Source organism: Coregonus clupeaformis, chromosome 9 (genome assembly GCF_020615455.1).
Source record: "Coregonus clupeaformis isolate EN_2021a chromosome 9, ASM2061545v1, whole genome shotgun sequence".
Taxonomy (NCBI): Eukaryota; Metazoa; Chordata; class Actinopteri; order Salmoniformes; family Salmonidae; genus Coregonus; species Coregonus clupeaformis.
Genome location: NC_059200.1, coordinates 17,026,448 through 17,042,912, shown reverse-complemented (window position 1 = coordinate 17,042,912; position 16,465 = coordinate 17,026,448). Strand labels below are relative to the sequence as shown.

General features: G+C 43.3%; 1 long non-coding RNA gene across 1 annotated transcript; it reads left to right on the top strand.

Moving 5' to 3' along the window:
• Positions 1–12,063: 12,063 nt before the first annotated feature.
• Positions 12,064–12,911, top strand: LOC121573395. The gene is made up of 3 exons (XR_006002037.2): positions 12,064–12,104; positions 12,300–12,450; positions 12,671–12,911. It is a non-coding gene; the product is annotated as an uncharacterized LOC121573395 (long non-coding RNA).
• Positions 12,912–16,465: the final 3,554 nt, after the last annotated feature.

Sequence of the window (16,465 nt, the reverse complement as noted above, 5' to 3'; positions counted from 1 at the left end):
CCAAACTGAGTAATCGGGGGAGAAGGGCCTTGGTCATTCTGACAGAGCTCCAGAGTTCCTCTGTGGAGATGAGAGAACCTTCCAGAAGGACAACCATCTCTGCAGCACTCCACCAATCAGGCCTTTATGATTGAGTGGCCAGACGGAAGCCACTCCTCAGTAAAAGGCACATGACAGCTCGCTTGGAGTTTGCCAAATGGCACCTAAAGACTCTCAGACCATCAGAAACAAGATTCTCTGGTCGGATGAAACCAAGATGGAACTCTTTGGCCTGAATGCCAAGCATTACGTCTGAAGGAAACCTGGCACCATCCCTACGGTGAAGCGTGGTGGTGGCAGCATCATGCTGTGGGGATGTTTTTCAGTGGTAGGGACTGGGAGACTAGTCAGGATCGAGGGAAAGATGAACAGAGCAAAGTACAGAGAGATCCTTGATGAAAACCTGCTCCAGAGCGCTCAGGACCTCAGACTGGGGCGAAGGTTCACCTTCCAACAGGACAATGACCCTAAGCACACAGCCAAGACAATGCAGGAGTGGCTTCGGGACAAGTCTCTGAATGTCCTTGAGTGGCCCAGCCAGAGCCCGGACTTGAACCCAATCGAACATATCTGGAGAGACCTGGAAATAGCTGTGCAGCGATGCTCCCCATCCAACCTGACAGAGCTTGAGAGGATCTGCAGAGAAGAATGGGAGAAACTCCCCAAATACAGGTGTTCCAAGCTTGTAGCGTCATACCCAAGAAGACTCAAGGCTATAATCAGTGCCAAAGGTGCTTCAACAAAGTACTGAGTAAAGGGTCTGAATACTTATGTAAATGTATATTTCTGTTTTTTTTTATACATTTTCAAAACTTTGTAAAAACCTGTTTTTGCTTTGTCATTATGGGGTATTGTGTGTAGATTGATGAGGGGGAAAAACAATTTAATCCATTTTAGAATAAAGCACAAAATGTGCCAAAATGTGCCAAAATGTGGAAAAATTCAAGGAGTCTGAATACTTTCTGAATGCACTGTATGTGTCTCTTATATGGTCATACATTTGGTAGTTAGGAAGTGCAGTTCAGTTTCCACCTCATTTGTGGGCAGTGTGCACATAGCCTCTCTCAATAGCAATGCTCACTGAGTCTGTACATAGTCAAGGATTTTCTTAATTTTGGCTCAGTCACAGTGGTCAAGTCTCTCTCTCTCTCTCTCTCTCTCTCTCTCTCTCTCTCTCTCTCTCTCTCTCTCTCTCTCTCTCTCTCTCTCTCTCTCTCTCTCTCTCTCTCTCTCTCTCTCTCTCTCTCTCTCTCTCTCTCTCTCTCTCTCTCTCTCTCTCTCTCTCTCTCTGCTCTCTCTCTCTCTCTCTCTCTCTCTCTCTCTCTCTCTCTCTCTCTCTCTCTCTCTCTCTCTCTCTCTCTCTCTGCTGTGTGGGAAAAACTGTTCACATTACACATGTGCAGCAGGACACATGACTAGCTCTGCTCTTGCCACAACACAGGCTCAAATTCAGTGGAGGCTGGTGGGAGGAGCTATAGGAGGACGGGCTCATTGTAATGGCTGGAAAGGAATAAATGGAACGTCAAAAATGTGGTTTCCATATTTTTGATGTGTTTGATACCGTTGCATTTAATCCATTCCAGCCATTACAATCAGCATGTCCTCCTATAATTCCTCCCACCAGCCTCCGCTGCTCAAATGACTATGTGTGGGGTTAGAAAAGGGCACCAAAGGGTTTCAAGTATTGAAAAAGTGTTTTTCTTCTTTGTCCTAAAGGATTATAGCTTTTGAGTCATATTGAAACTACACACTTGCCTAACACCTTCTGGTGAATTAAAGCGACATACGAAATCATTAAACTATACTGAACAAAAATATAAACGCAACATGCAACAATTTCAAAGATTTTACTGAGTTACAGTTCATATAAGGGAATCAGTCAATTGAAATAAATTCATTAGGCCCTAATCTATGGATTTCACAAGACTGGGAATACAGATATGCATCGGTCACAGATACAGTACGTTAATAAAAAGGTAGGGGTGTGGATCAGAAAACCAGTCAGTATCTGGTTTGACCACCATTTGCCTCCACCATGGCCAAGACCAAAGAGCTCTCCAAGGATGTCAAGGACAAGATTGTAGACCTACACAAGGCTGGAATGGGCTACAAGACCATCGCCAAGCAGCTTGGTGAGAAGGTTACAACAGTTGGTGCGATTATTCGCAAATGGAAGAAACACAAAATAACTGTCAATCTCCCTCGGCCTGGGGCTCCATGCAAGATCTCACCTTGTGGAGTTGCAATGATCATGAGAACGGTGAAGAATCAGCCCAGAACTACATGGGAGGATCTTGTCAATGATCTCAAGGCAGCTGGGACCATAGTCACCAAGAAAACAATCGGTAACACACTACGCCATGAAGGACTGAAATCCTGCAGCGCCCGCAAGGTCCCCCTGCTCAAGAAAGCACATATACAGGCCCGTCTGAAGTTTGCTAATGAACATCTGAATGATTCAGAGGAGAACTTGGTGAAAGTGTTATGGTCAGCTGAGACCAAAATCGAGCTCTTTGGCATCAACAAAACTCGCCGTGTTTGGAGGAGGAGGAATGCTGCCTATGACCCCAAGAACACCATCCCCACCGTCAAACATGGAGGTGGAAACATTATGCTTTGGGGATGTTTTTCTGCTAAGGGGACAAGACAACTTCACCGCATCAAAGGGACGATGGACGGGGCCATGTACCGTCAAATCTTGGGTGAGAACCTCCTTCCCTCAGCCAGGGCATTGAAAATGGGTCATGGATGGGTATTCCAGCATGACAATGACCCAAAACACACTGCCAAGGCAACAAAGGAGTGGCTCAAGAAGAAGCACATTAAGGTCCTGGAGTGGCCTAGCCAGTCTCCAGACCTTAATCCCATAGAAAATATGTGGAGGGAGCTGAAGGTTCGTGTTGCCACACGTCAGGCTCGAAACCTTAATGACTTGGAAAAGATCTGCAAAGAGGAGTGGGACAAAATCCCTCCTGAGATGTGTGCAAACCTGGTGGCCAACTACAAGAAACGTCTGACCTCTGTGATTGCCAACAAGGGTTTTGCCACCAAGTACTAAGTCATGTTTTGCAGAGAGGTCAAATACTTATTTCCCTCATTAAAATGCAAATCAATTTATAACATTTTTGACATGCGTTTTCTGGATTTTGTTGTTGTTATTCTGTCTCTCACTGTTCAAATAAACCTACCATTAAAATTATACTGATCATGTCTTTGTCAGTAGGCAAACGTACAAAATCAGCAGGGGATCAAATACTTTCTTCCCTCACTGTATATTTCCCTTTATTTGTATTTTTTTATTGGGGGTAGATCAGCTTAATATTGCAGATAGATTGTAACTTCCATCAATGTAATTGTCTGCACCACTTCCAATCCCCCATGTGTATATATATATATATATATATATATATATATATATATATATATATATATATATATATACATACACATACACACATACATACACATATACACACATATAATATAAATATAATAATAAATATGCCATTTAGCAGACGCTTTTATCCAAAGCGACTTACAGTCATGCGTGCATACATTATTTTTGTGTATGGGTGGTCCCGGAGATCGAACCCACTACCCTGGCGTTACAAGCGCCGTGCTCTACCAGCTGAGCTACAGAGGACCACATACACACATACACACACATACACACATACATACATACATACATACATACATACATACATACATACATATCCTTTAAAAATATATATATATTCCCCTTTATTACTTTCCAACCCCACCACCCTTTCCCCACTTGGAGTAAACTAGTGAACAACAACGCCTAGGCCTCTACTTCCAGCCCATACCCACTATATAAATTTTATGGACACAGTCAGTTTTACAGTAATTAGATTTTGTTTGTTTTTTCTCCTGAACTTCTTCTACTCTCAACCTCTCCGATCATTTTCATGATGTCCATCCGGTTTGCTTCTATATGCCATATCTTTCTAACTGTGCTCCTTCACAAAAGCTCCCAACATACAACCTATATACTTATTATGGACACAGTATGCTTACATTATTAGTTATCTTGTTATTGTTTGTTGTTAGTTGTTATTAGTCACATCCTTCAATTCCATTCAACACCTCCCATCTATCTTTTAACACCATCCATATAGGATTTATATTTGCCATAAATACAGTGGGGAGAACAAGTATTTGATACACTGCCGATTTTGCAGGTTTTCCTACTTACAAAGCATGTAGAGGTCTGTAATTTTTATCATAGGTACACTTCAACTGTGAGAGACGGAATCTAAAAGAAAAACTAACAGGTCTGTGAGAGCCGGAATTCTTACTGGTTGGTAGGTGATCAAATACTTAGGCAGGTAGCTTAGTGGTTAAGAGCGTTGTGCCAGTAACCGAAAGGTCGCTGGTTCTAATCCCCGAGCCAACTAGGTGAAAAATCTGTCGATGTGCCCTTGAGCAAGGCACCTAAACCTAATTGCTCCTGTAAGTCGCTCTGGATAAGAGCGTCTGCTAAATAATGTAAATGCAATAAAATGCAAATTAATTACTTAAAAATCATACAATGTGATTTTCTGGATTTTTGTTTTAGATTCCATCTCTCACATTTGAAGTGTACCTATGATAAAAATTACAGACCTCTACATGCTTTGTAAGTAGGAAAACCTGCAAAATCGGCAGTGTATCAAATACTTGTTCTCCCCACTGTATTTCAACTGTACTGTGATGTCTTACAAAAGTTCTGAACCTTTCTATTCTCATTGTTTCTACAGATTGTGAATTGAAAATAAACATTTTTGCTAATAGTATTATTATGTTATTGATCGATTGACTATGACTTTTCAGATCACCCAGTAGTGCTATCTGCAGGGTTAGCTCCAGGTAAATATTGCAATCCTTTAGCCATTCCTGGACCTGTGTCCAAAAACAAGCTACAAATGGACAGTACCAAAACAAATGATCTAATGATTCCGTCTCTTCGCAGCAAAATCTGCAGAGCTGGGAAGATTGTATCCCCTATATAAATAACATTCTATTGGTAGCAAGAATTTTATATAATCATTTAAATTGAAAGATTCAAAGTTTTGAATCCGGTGTCGTTTTGCGTATCAGTTCATAAACACTATGCCATGGGATCGGTACGTCAAAAATCTCTTCCCAACTATTTTGCAATCTATATGGGACGGCTGTCAATCCTTTGGTCCTTAAATGAAACTGATATACTTTTTTATTTATCACAGTTTTCCTTAACCAATTATGTTCTTTAATGCAAGGCCGACAGACAAGTTCCTTACTTTCTCCTCCTTCCACTTTCCTCTTCCATTTTTGCGGTAAGGCTGCAATTATTTGGTTGTAATTTTGGGTAGAGCAGACATTTCCATATGTTTTTGTTAGCTGCATGTGCGACATAACTCCACCAGTCCTACCGATGATATCATTTACAAAGATTATACCTTTTTTAAACATTTTGTCCAAAAAATATATGTTTTTTGTCAATTTGTATATTTGAGTTTAACCACAATATTTTTTGCATTATTTGTTCTGTCGTTTCTGGAGGATTAAATTGAAATTGCAACCAACTTTCTATGGCTTGTTTTAGAAATAGTGATATCTAGGAGATGATTTCCTTTTCAAATTACTGAAAGTGAGTGGTTGTAATCTGAATAAAGTGAAAAAGGCCATTCTTGAACATTGGGTGAGACAATCTTACTAATTTGCTAGAGAACCAGTTCGGATTTAAGTATAACTTTTGTATGACTGAAGCTTTTAGTGATAGGTCTAATGCTTTAATATTTAATAATTTCTGTCCTCCGAATTCATATTCATTATATAAATAGGCCCGTTCAATTTTGTCTGGCTTGGCGTTCCAAATAAAATGGAATATTTTTTTCTCATATAAATTAAAAAACAGTTCGCTAGGCGTAGGCAAGACCATAAGCAAATAGGTAAACTGGGAAAATACTAAAGAGTTAATGAGGGTGATTTTTCCACAAATTAACAGGCACCCACATTTCCATGGTAGCAAGATCTTATCTATTTTTGCTAACTTTCTATTATAATTTATTGAAGTGAGATCATTTATTTCCTTTGGGATATGTATTCCGAGTATATCCACATCACCATCAGACCATTTTATTGGTAAACTACATGGCAATGTAACATTTTTATTTTTTATTGATCCAATACGTAATATAGTACATTTGTCATAATTTGGTTGTAATCCAGAGAGGTTAGAAAATGTATCTAGATCCTCTATGAGGCTGTGGAGTGATTCTAGTTGTGGATTTAAAAGAAAACATGAATCATCAGCGTACAATGACACCTTTGTTTTTAAGCCCTGGATTTCTAATCCCCTGATATTATTGTTGGATCTGATTTTAATAGCTAACATCTCGATGGCCACAATAAATAGATATGCCGATAGTGGACAACCTTGTTTCACTCCTCTTGACAGTTTAAAACTTTCTGAGAAATAGCCCTTATTTACGATTTTACACCTAGGGTTACTATACATGATTTTGACCCATTTTATAAGAGATTCACCAAAATTGAAATGCTCCAGGCATCTATATATAAACCCCAGTCGTACTTTATCAAATGCCTTTTCGAAGTCTGCTATGAATAGCAGGTCTGGTTTCTCCGATTTTCAATAATGTTCTATTGTTTCCAATACTTGCCTTATATTATCTCCAATGTATCTTCCATGTAAAAAAACCTGTCTGATTAGAATGAATAATGTCCGACAATACCTTTTTAATTCTATGCGCTATACATTTTGCTAGAATTTTTGCATCACAACACTGAAGTGTAAGAGGCCTCCAATTTTTTAAATGGACTGGATCTTTATATTTTCCACTTGTATCCTGTTTCAGTAATAATGAGATCAGACCTTCTTCTTGAGTGTCAGATAATCTACCATTTACATAGGAGTGGTTAAAACATGCTAATAACGGTCCTCTGAGTATATCAAAAAAGGTTTGGTATACCTCGACCGCCATCCAACCCTAGAGTTTTCCCGGACTTAAAGTCTTTAATTGCATCCAGAAGTTCCTCCTCTGTAATTTCACCTTCACATGAGTCTTTCTGTATGGCTGTTAATTTTACATTATCAATAGAAAAAAAATCTCTACAATTTGCTTCAGTTAGAGGAGATGGAGGCGCCTGAAATGAAAACATATGCTTAAAGTACTTTGTTTCCTCCTTCAAAATATCATTTGGTGAATCATGGGTGACTCCGTCATTTGTAACCAGTTTCAATAAATTATTTTTGGTAGCATTCCTATGTTGAAGATTAAAAAAGATTTTGGTGCATTTTTCCCCATATTCTATCCAGTTTGCTTTATTTTTATAATATATTACACTTGATCTTTCTTGAATAAGTTTCTCCATTTCTTTTTGTTTTTCCTCTACTTTATTCTGAGCCTCTATGTTACAGTTTTTATTGCTATCTATCTGTTCTGTTAGACCTTCTATTTCCTTTGTTAGTATGGACTCTTTTGACCTAAATTGCTTTTGTTTTCGAAATGAGTACTGAATTGCATGGCCTCTAAAGGCACATTTAAAGGTGTCCCATACAATAAGGGGATTTGCTGTACCTATGTTATGTTGGAAAAAAACAGTTATAAATTCCTCTGTCCTAGTTAAAACAAGTTATCATCCAATAGGCTTTGATTAAATGTCCAATATCCTCGCCCACGTGGAAATTCAGTAAGAGTAATGTATATGCCAATTATATGATGGTCCGACCGCATTCTGTCCCCTATCAATACTTTTTTAAAACTTTTGGTGCCAACGAGAATTACATAAGAAAGAAGTCAAGACGACTAGCTTGATTGAGTCTCTGCCATGTATATCTCACTAGAGCATGATATTTAAGCCTCCATATACAGTGGGGAAAAAAAGTATTTAGTCAGCCACCAATTGTGCAAGTTCTCCCACTTAAAAAGATGAGAGAGGCCTGTAATTTTCATCATAGGTACACGTCAACTATGACAGACAAATTGAGGAAAAAAAATCCAGAAAATCACATTGTAGGATTTTTAATGAATTTAATTGCAAATGATGGTGGAAAATAAGTATTTGGTCACCTACAAACAAGCAAGATTTCTGGCTCTCACAGACCTGTAACTTCTTCTTTAAGAGGCTCCTCTGTCCTCCACTCGTTACCTGTATTAATGGCACCTGTTTGAACTTGTTATCAGTATAAAAGACACCTGTCCACAACCTCAAACAGTCACACTACAAACTCCACTATGGCCAAGACCAAAGAGCTGTCAAAGAACACCAGAAACAAAATTGTAGACCTGCACCAGGCTGGGAAGACTGAATCTGCAATAGGTAAGCAGCTTGGTTTGAATAAATCAACTGTGGGAGCAATTATTAGGAAATGGAAGACATACAAGACCACTGATAATCTCCCTCGATCTGGGGCGCCACGCAAGATCTCACCCCGTGGGGGTCAAAATGATCACAAGAACGGTGAGCAAAAATCCCAGAACCACACGGGGGACCTAGTGAATGACCTGCAGAGAGCTGGGACCAAAATAACAAAGCCTACCATCAGTAACACACTACGCCGCCAGGGACTCAAATCCTGCAGTGCAGACGTGTCCCCCTGCTTAAGCCAGGACATGTCCAGGCCCATCTGAAGTTTGCTAGAGTGCATTTTGATGATCCAGAAGATGATTGGGAGAATGTCATATGGTCAGATGAAACCAAAATATAACTTTTTTGGTAAAAACTCAACTCGTCGTGTTTGGAGGACAAAGAATGCTGAGTTGCATCCATACCTACTGTGATGCATGGGGGTGGAAACATCATGCTTTGGGGCTGTTTTTTCTGCAAAGGGACCAGGACGACTGATCCGTGTAAATGAAAGAATGAATGGGGCCATGTATCGTGAGATTTTGAGTGAAAACCTCCTTCCATCAGCAAGGGCATTGAAGATGAAACGTGGCTGGGTCTTTCAGCATGACAATGATCCCAAACACACCGCCCGGCAACGAATGAGTGGCTTCGTAAGAAGCATTTCAAGGTCCTGGAGTGGCCTCCAGATCTCAACCCCATAGAAAATCTTTGGAGGGGAGTTGAAAGTCTGTGTTGCCCAGCGACAGCCCCAAAACATCACTGCTCTAGAGGAGATCTGCATGGAGGAATGGGCCAAAATACCAGCAACAGTGTGTGAAAACCTTGTGAAGACTTACAGAAAACGTTTGACCTGTGTCATTGCCAACAAAGGGTATATAACAAAGTATTGAGAAACTTTTGTTATTGACCAAATACTTATTTTCCACCATAATTTGCAAATAAATTCATTAAAAATCCTACAATGTGATTTTCTGGATTTTTTTTTCTCATTTTGTCTGTCATAGTTGACGTGTACCTATGAGGAAAATTACAGGCCTCTCTCATCTTTTTAAGTAGGAGAACTTGCACAATTGGTGGCTGACTAAATACTTTTTTTCCCCACTGTATCTACTAGTTCTAATGTATCCATGACATTCACGATTTCCTTAAGAGCATGTGGGTGATTGTTTGTGGTGTGATTTCCTTTACGGTCCATTGAGCTATTTAAAACAGTATTATAATCCCACACCATAATAACATTAATAATAATAATTGCAGGGTTGATCATTTCTTATATATATTGTCAAAGAAGTGTGGATCATCATTATTTGGTCTGTAAATGTTAATGAGCCATATCTGTTTATTGTCCAATAACATATTTAAAATAATCCATCTACCTTGCGTATCTATTTGTACAATTTGCACATTCGGATCGAAATTACTATTAATTAATATCATCACCCCTTTTGAATTTCTTTGCCCATGGGAGAAGTATATTTCGCCCCCTCATTCCTTTTTCCACGCAACTTCATCTAGAATTGTTGAATGGGTTTCCTGTAAACAATAGATATTATATTCCTTCTCTTTGAGCCATGTAAATATTATTCTTCTTTTGTTATTATCTGCTAAGCCATTACAATTATAACTGGCTATACTTATTTCACCACATACCATAATGAGATACAAGTTTCAAGTCTATTTATCATTATATATGTTTGTAAATGTACCATTAAAAAATACCGTAATGATTGAGTGTCCATATAGCTGTACCATGATATTTGCATTGCTACTAAGTATCCCTTCAATTGTTCTCCACTAATTCCCCCGCTAAAACCCCTCCCCATCCCAAGTTGAGCCGTCATCCCAGTGATCGGCATCCCACCCACGTCCCTCCGTATCCCTATGGCCCCGAGAGGCCAGGACCCATCCATCGAAAACAGCACACAGTGCCACCCACAAAACAGAAGCAGATTAACCACCAAAAGCATTTCCAATGCTTTCACCTCTATATATAACTATTTAAAAATATATATCTATTCAAATATCTTGCATATCTTATTTTCCATCATTATCAATTAATATGCTTAATAATGTCGGCAGTTCATACGTAGGATTTTAACATATAACCCCCCCCCCCCAACATCCCCACCACCCCACAACAGATGCCGGACAAGCACACACGCACATACTCACATACTCCAACACACTCATCCCCCCTCCTCCACAATCCACCATAAAATCAGATACTCAACGGTTGTTATATCCCAGAGCCCAACTCAAGAAAGGACCTGATTTACGAGTACACATACAGTTACAGCTGATTGAGAAAGCATGCAAGATTGAGCAGAAATTCACAACAATGTCAGATTTGATTAATCTACTTAATCTATGTCAAGTCCTAGGTGATGGAGATCAGATCCATCCTCTTCACCTGAGACACAAACACTCTGGTCCCCCGTTGTAACCATTTTCCCCAAGCATCTCCGTGCAGTCAGACCTTTGATTATTTTGTGCCACCTGGGCCACAATGATAAACCCCCTCTCTGATTGTCTGAGTGTGACCCCCTCCCCATGGGTTACTGCAGCCAGTGTTGCCAGCACTGCCACTACCTGGGTGGGGGTACCCCACCGGAATCCCCACCGGCTAGGTACAAGGTCGTCAAGGTTCTCATTAGCAGCTTTGAGAATGTCCTTGTATATAATGCTCTCCAATCAGGGGGCTCTGGCTTTGTATGACCAACCCTGCCAGGCAGGCTCAGAATCTTGAGGGGGCGGTGCTGCTCAAGTAGGTCTCTGACCGCATTTATTTCTCTGTTTAGGCTGCATACTCACAGCAGGTCCATAAAAGAGATGGGAACTTCTCTTTGGTGTATGGGTCGCTCAGGTGGGTGTCCAGGATATAGGGTTGGGGATCTTTCCATCACAGAGCTGCCAACTCTCACGCTTTCGCCGTGTGACACACGTTTTTGCCTGTTTTCACACGCACTCACGCCACACATCCAATTTCTCACGCAAAAAAAATTGGCCGAGACTCGTTCGTTCCTTTTTTCAAACTCCCCGACGGTAGATGGCGCTGATGAGCGCCACTGAACCATATGCACTGCACCCCGAAGTTAGCAACAGAAAAAGACAACAGGAGAAGAAACGGTCACTACCTCAAGAAGTCTGAGAAGAAGCTGAGCTGAGACTAGGTATGTAACAATGAAATGTCGTCCAATTGAGTACTCACTCTCTTAAACTTCAAATCTTGAAAGAAATTATTTGTTTGTGCGTGTGAACATGATTTAGTGTGGTGAATGTAAACTCAGCTGATTTCGAACAGGTAAGAATTTAACATAAATACAGGAAATGTGTGCAATAGAAGTAGACTTGTGCAGACATTCACTGACCCCATGACAGAAGTGTACCTGCTGTTCTTCCAAGCCACCGTACCAACTTTCACTTTAGCCTTGTACCTTATACCGATATGCTGTATCTGTGACAGGAAGAAAGTTGAACATTGGGTTCACAACCAGGGCTAAATTTAACAGATTACTCGACGAGGGTGACATCACACCACAGCAGGTGGATTCATTTCATGAAGCTGTGTTGTGTTTCCTGACAAGTGCTGTGGACTATGCACTTAAGAAGCTGCCACTGGAAGAGCCACTGATCAAGCACGCACAATTTGTAGATGTACGGCAAAGGGCTGAAAGTGACATCAAAGATGTCCTGTACTTTGTTGAAAGGTTAGTTTTTTTTCTCTAATTATTGTCTATCATCTTAGCTAAAATACCCTGTGTTTTATGATGAGGTGTGTTCACTCCTAAACTGCACATGAGATATTCTTATGTGGATTCTCCTCAAAGATGTGTATGATCTGCTGCTGGTTGATGACTATATACCTAAAACGTAACAACTTGTAACTCTACATTCATAAATAGGTTTCCCCATCTCCTCCCATACCATGGGCCAGAGGAGCATGACCTTCTGGGTGAGGAGTTTCTAAATTATCAGACCATGCCAATGATATCCCTGCAGGACGAAACTGAAATGGCAAGCTTCTTGGCTGAAATGGCAACCCGGAAGCATAAGGTAAAAATTTTTTCCTTTTTTGACTTTCCTTTTGGCAGGTGTGGCTTGGCTACATCTGTTGCTTAAAATTGTTGCATGCATATATGTGTCATGCATGTTGCAAATTATGCGTGTTTTTATCTGAACTTTGTCAATGGATCAACCTACAGTATACTTACAGTATTAATCAATCAAAAATCAAGGTAGGTTTTTCCATTGTGTTTTGGTGCATTTACCATAGGTGACAGGAGCCAAAGAATTCGAGAGGCTTGCTGCCGTCGCCAAGCTTGTCCTGGTGTTGCCCCATGCAAACTCACATGCTGAGAGGGTGTTTTCAGTTGTGGGACTGAACAAAACCAAGAGAAGAAACAGCCTAGCAATCTGGAGCCCTGCTTCAAATGGGAGCCCCCCTCCGATATCATCAAGGCCTCCAAGAAGGCCACAGGCCAGTATAACCATGCCGACAGGATCTTTATATTTTCCACTTGTATCCTGTTTCAGTAATAATGAGATCAGACCTTCTTCTTGAGTGTCAGATAATCTACCATTTACATAGGAGTGGTTAAAACATGCTAATAACAGTCCTCTGAGTATATCAAAAAAGGTTTGGTATACTTCGACCGCCATCCAACCCTGGAGTTTTCCCGGACTTAAAGTCTTTAATTGCATCCAGAAGTTCCTCCTCTGTAATTTCACCTTCACATGAGTCTTTCTGTATGGCTGTTAATTTTACATTATCAATAGAAAAAAAATCTCTACAATTTGCTTCAGTTAGAGGAGATGGAGGCGCCTGAAATGAAAACATATGCTTAAAGTACTTTGTTTCCTCCTTCAATGTCACGGTTTACTAAGCCCGAACCCAGAAGCAGACCAGGACAAGGTACGTTGAGAGAAAGGTGAGTGTTTATTTAATCGATTCCGAGTGAGGCTGAATAATCCAGGGAACAGAGCGGGTGGCGTGGATGGGTTGTTGAGGGTGCAGTGGTTGGTCCGGTACTGGCTCGGCAGCCGCCGACCATCAGGCAGAGGTTGGGTGAAGGTTCCGGGTGAGAGACTGCAGACAGAACAAAAACGGAGGTCAGTACACAGCAAGTCACAAGGTGCAAAACAACAAAACTAACACTAATGGCTCAGAGGCTGATACGCTGACAAACATACTGTTCATAGCTAACGATCCGGCAGGAACTGGATGTTAGGCCAGAGCCTAAGAAGGGTGATGATCAGGACCAGGTGTGCAGATTGCTGATGGGATGCAGGTGCGGAAAACAAGAGCGCTCCCCGGAGCGTTCCCGAACCCTCGGGAAACTGGAGATTACGAACAGGAACACTAGTCACCAGCCAGGACCCGACTCAGACAGCCGGGATCGTTACAGTACCCCCCTCCGACCAACGCCACCGGGCGGACTCCCGGAGCGCCAGGATGGAGGCGGTAGAAGTCACTGATGAGGTCCGCATCTAGGACCTGTCGCCGCGGGAATCCAACTCCTCTCTTCAGGGCCATACCCCTCCCAGTCCACGAGATACTGGAAACCCCGGCCCCGCCCGTCTGGAATCCATGATGCGACGCACCGTGTAGGCAGGACCACCTCCGATCATCCGAGGAGGAGGAGGAGGAGGCGGAGGAGGCAACAGAGGACTGAGGAAGACAGGCTTGAGGCAGGAGACATGAAAGGTGGGATGGACTCTGAGCGTCCTCGGTAGTTTGAGTCGAACTGCCACTGGATTGATCACCTTCTCCACCACAAACGGACCAATGAACCTCGGTAACAACTTCCTAGACTCAGTCCGTAACGGAAGATCCCGTGTGGCCAACCAAACCCTATCTCCGATGGTATAGGTGGGAGGCGGGGATCCGCGACGATTCGCCTGGAGCTGATACCGTCCGAAACTCTAAGAGTGCCTTTCTGGCCCGATGCCAGGTCCGGTGGCAGCCGAATATGGGCCTGAACAGAAGGCACTGAGAGCTCCTTCTCCTGAGAAGGAAACAGGGGAGGTTGGTAGCCATACAGGCACTGGAAGGGAGACATCCCAGTGGCAGATGTAGGAAGAGTATTGTGGGCATACTCAACCCAAGGCAACTGAGAGACCCAGGAGGTGGGGTTGGAAGAGACCAGACAGCGTAGCGTGGATTCCATCTTCTGGTTGGCTCTCTCCGCCTGACCATTGGATTGGGGGTGAAAACCAGATGTGAGACTGACTGTAGCTCCAATGGCCAAACAGAAGGACTTCCAGACAGCAGAGGTAAACTGAGGGCCACGGTCGGAAACGATATCACTGGGCAAACCGTGGACCCTGAAAACCTCCCTAACCAGGATCTCGGACGTCTCCGAGGCAGAGGGAAGCTTGGCAATAGGCACAAAGTGGGCGAACTTGCTGAATCTGTCCACGATAGTCAGAACGACCGTGTTCCCCTCAGAAGCGGGCAACCCAGTGACGAAGTCCAGGGCCAGATGCGACCATGGTCGCGGGGAATAGGAAGGGGGTGAAGTAGTCCAGAGCTGGGCCGATTGGTACTCTTATTCTGCGCACACACTGGACAGGCAGCAACAAAACCCCGAGTATCCTCGGCCATGGCAGGCCACCAAAAACGTCTGCGAAGAAACGCCATTGTCCGAGCCACGCCAGGGTGACAAGCCATCTTGCTGGCGTGGGACCATTTGAGGACAGCAGGACGAACCGACTCAGGCACAAACAACCGACCGGGTGGACCGTTACCGGGACCGGGCTGAGTCCGAGGGCCGCCAGCACCTCCTCCTCAATCTTCCACATAACTGCTCCCACGACGCAGTTCCGGGGAGGATTGTCTCGGGTCTTGGACCCACTCTCCTCCGTCTTGGAGAACATCCGGGACAAGGCGTCCGCCTTGCCGTTCTTAGATCCAGGTCGGAACGTCAGGGCAAACCTGAATCGTCCGAAAAACAACGCCCACCTGGCCTGACGGGGAGTTGAGACGTTTAGCCGATTGCACGTAAGCAAGATTCTTGTGGTCAGTCCAGACAATAAACGGTTGCTCCGCCCCCTCCAACCAGTGGCGCCACTCCTCCAAGGCAAGTTTCACGCAGAAGCTCCCGGTTACCCACATCGTAATTCCTCTCCGCAGGCGAAAGGCGACGAGAGTAGTAGGCGCAGGGATGGAGTTTACTGTCCGTGGAGCATCGCTGCGACAGGATGGCGCCAACTCCCACATCAGACGCGTCCACTTCAACGGCGAACTGACGGGCCGTGTCCGGTTGAGAGAGAATCGGTGCGTTGGTGAATCGCCTCTTCAAATCCAGAACGCTCGATCCGCCTCCGGATTCCACTTGAAGGTCCTGATACTGGAAGTCAAGGCAGTTAACGGAGCGGCCACACGGCTGTAATCCCGGATGAATCTGCGGTAGAAATTCGCAAACCCCAAAAATCTCTGGAGCTGCAATCTCGTACCGGGCTGGCCCCATTCCAGAACCGCTCTAACCTTCTCCTGGTCCATCCTAATCTCTCCCCTGGAGATGATGTACCCGAGAAAGGATGTCGTGTGGGCGTGAAACTCGCACTTCTCGGCCTTCACGAACAGGCGATTCTCCAACAATCGCTGCAGAACCTGCCGGACATGCTGGACGTGGTCGGAAGGTTCCTTCGAGAAGATCAGAATGTCATCCAGGTAAACAAACACAAAGAGACCGATCATATCTCTCAGGACGTCGTTCACCATACTCTGGAATACCGCTGGAGCATTGGTCAGTCCAAACGGCATCACCTGATACTCGAAGTGACCCATCGGTGTATTGAAACCCGTCAACCACTCGTCCCCCTCTCTGATCCGGACCAGGTGATACGCATTGCGTAGGTCTAGCTTGGTGAACACCGTAGCACCCTGTAAGGAGTCGAAGGCAGAACTCATCAAGGGCAGGGGATACTTGTTCTTGACCGTGATGTCATTCAACCCCCGATAATCAATACACGGTCGAAGAGAGCCATCCTTCTTACCCACAAAGAAGAATCCTGCCCCCAGGGGTGATGACGAGGGACGAACGAGACCAGCAGCTAGGGACTCCTT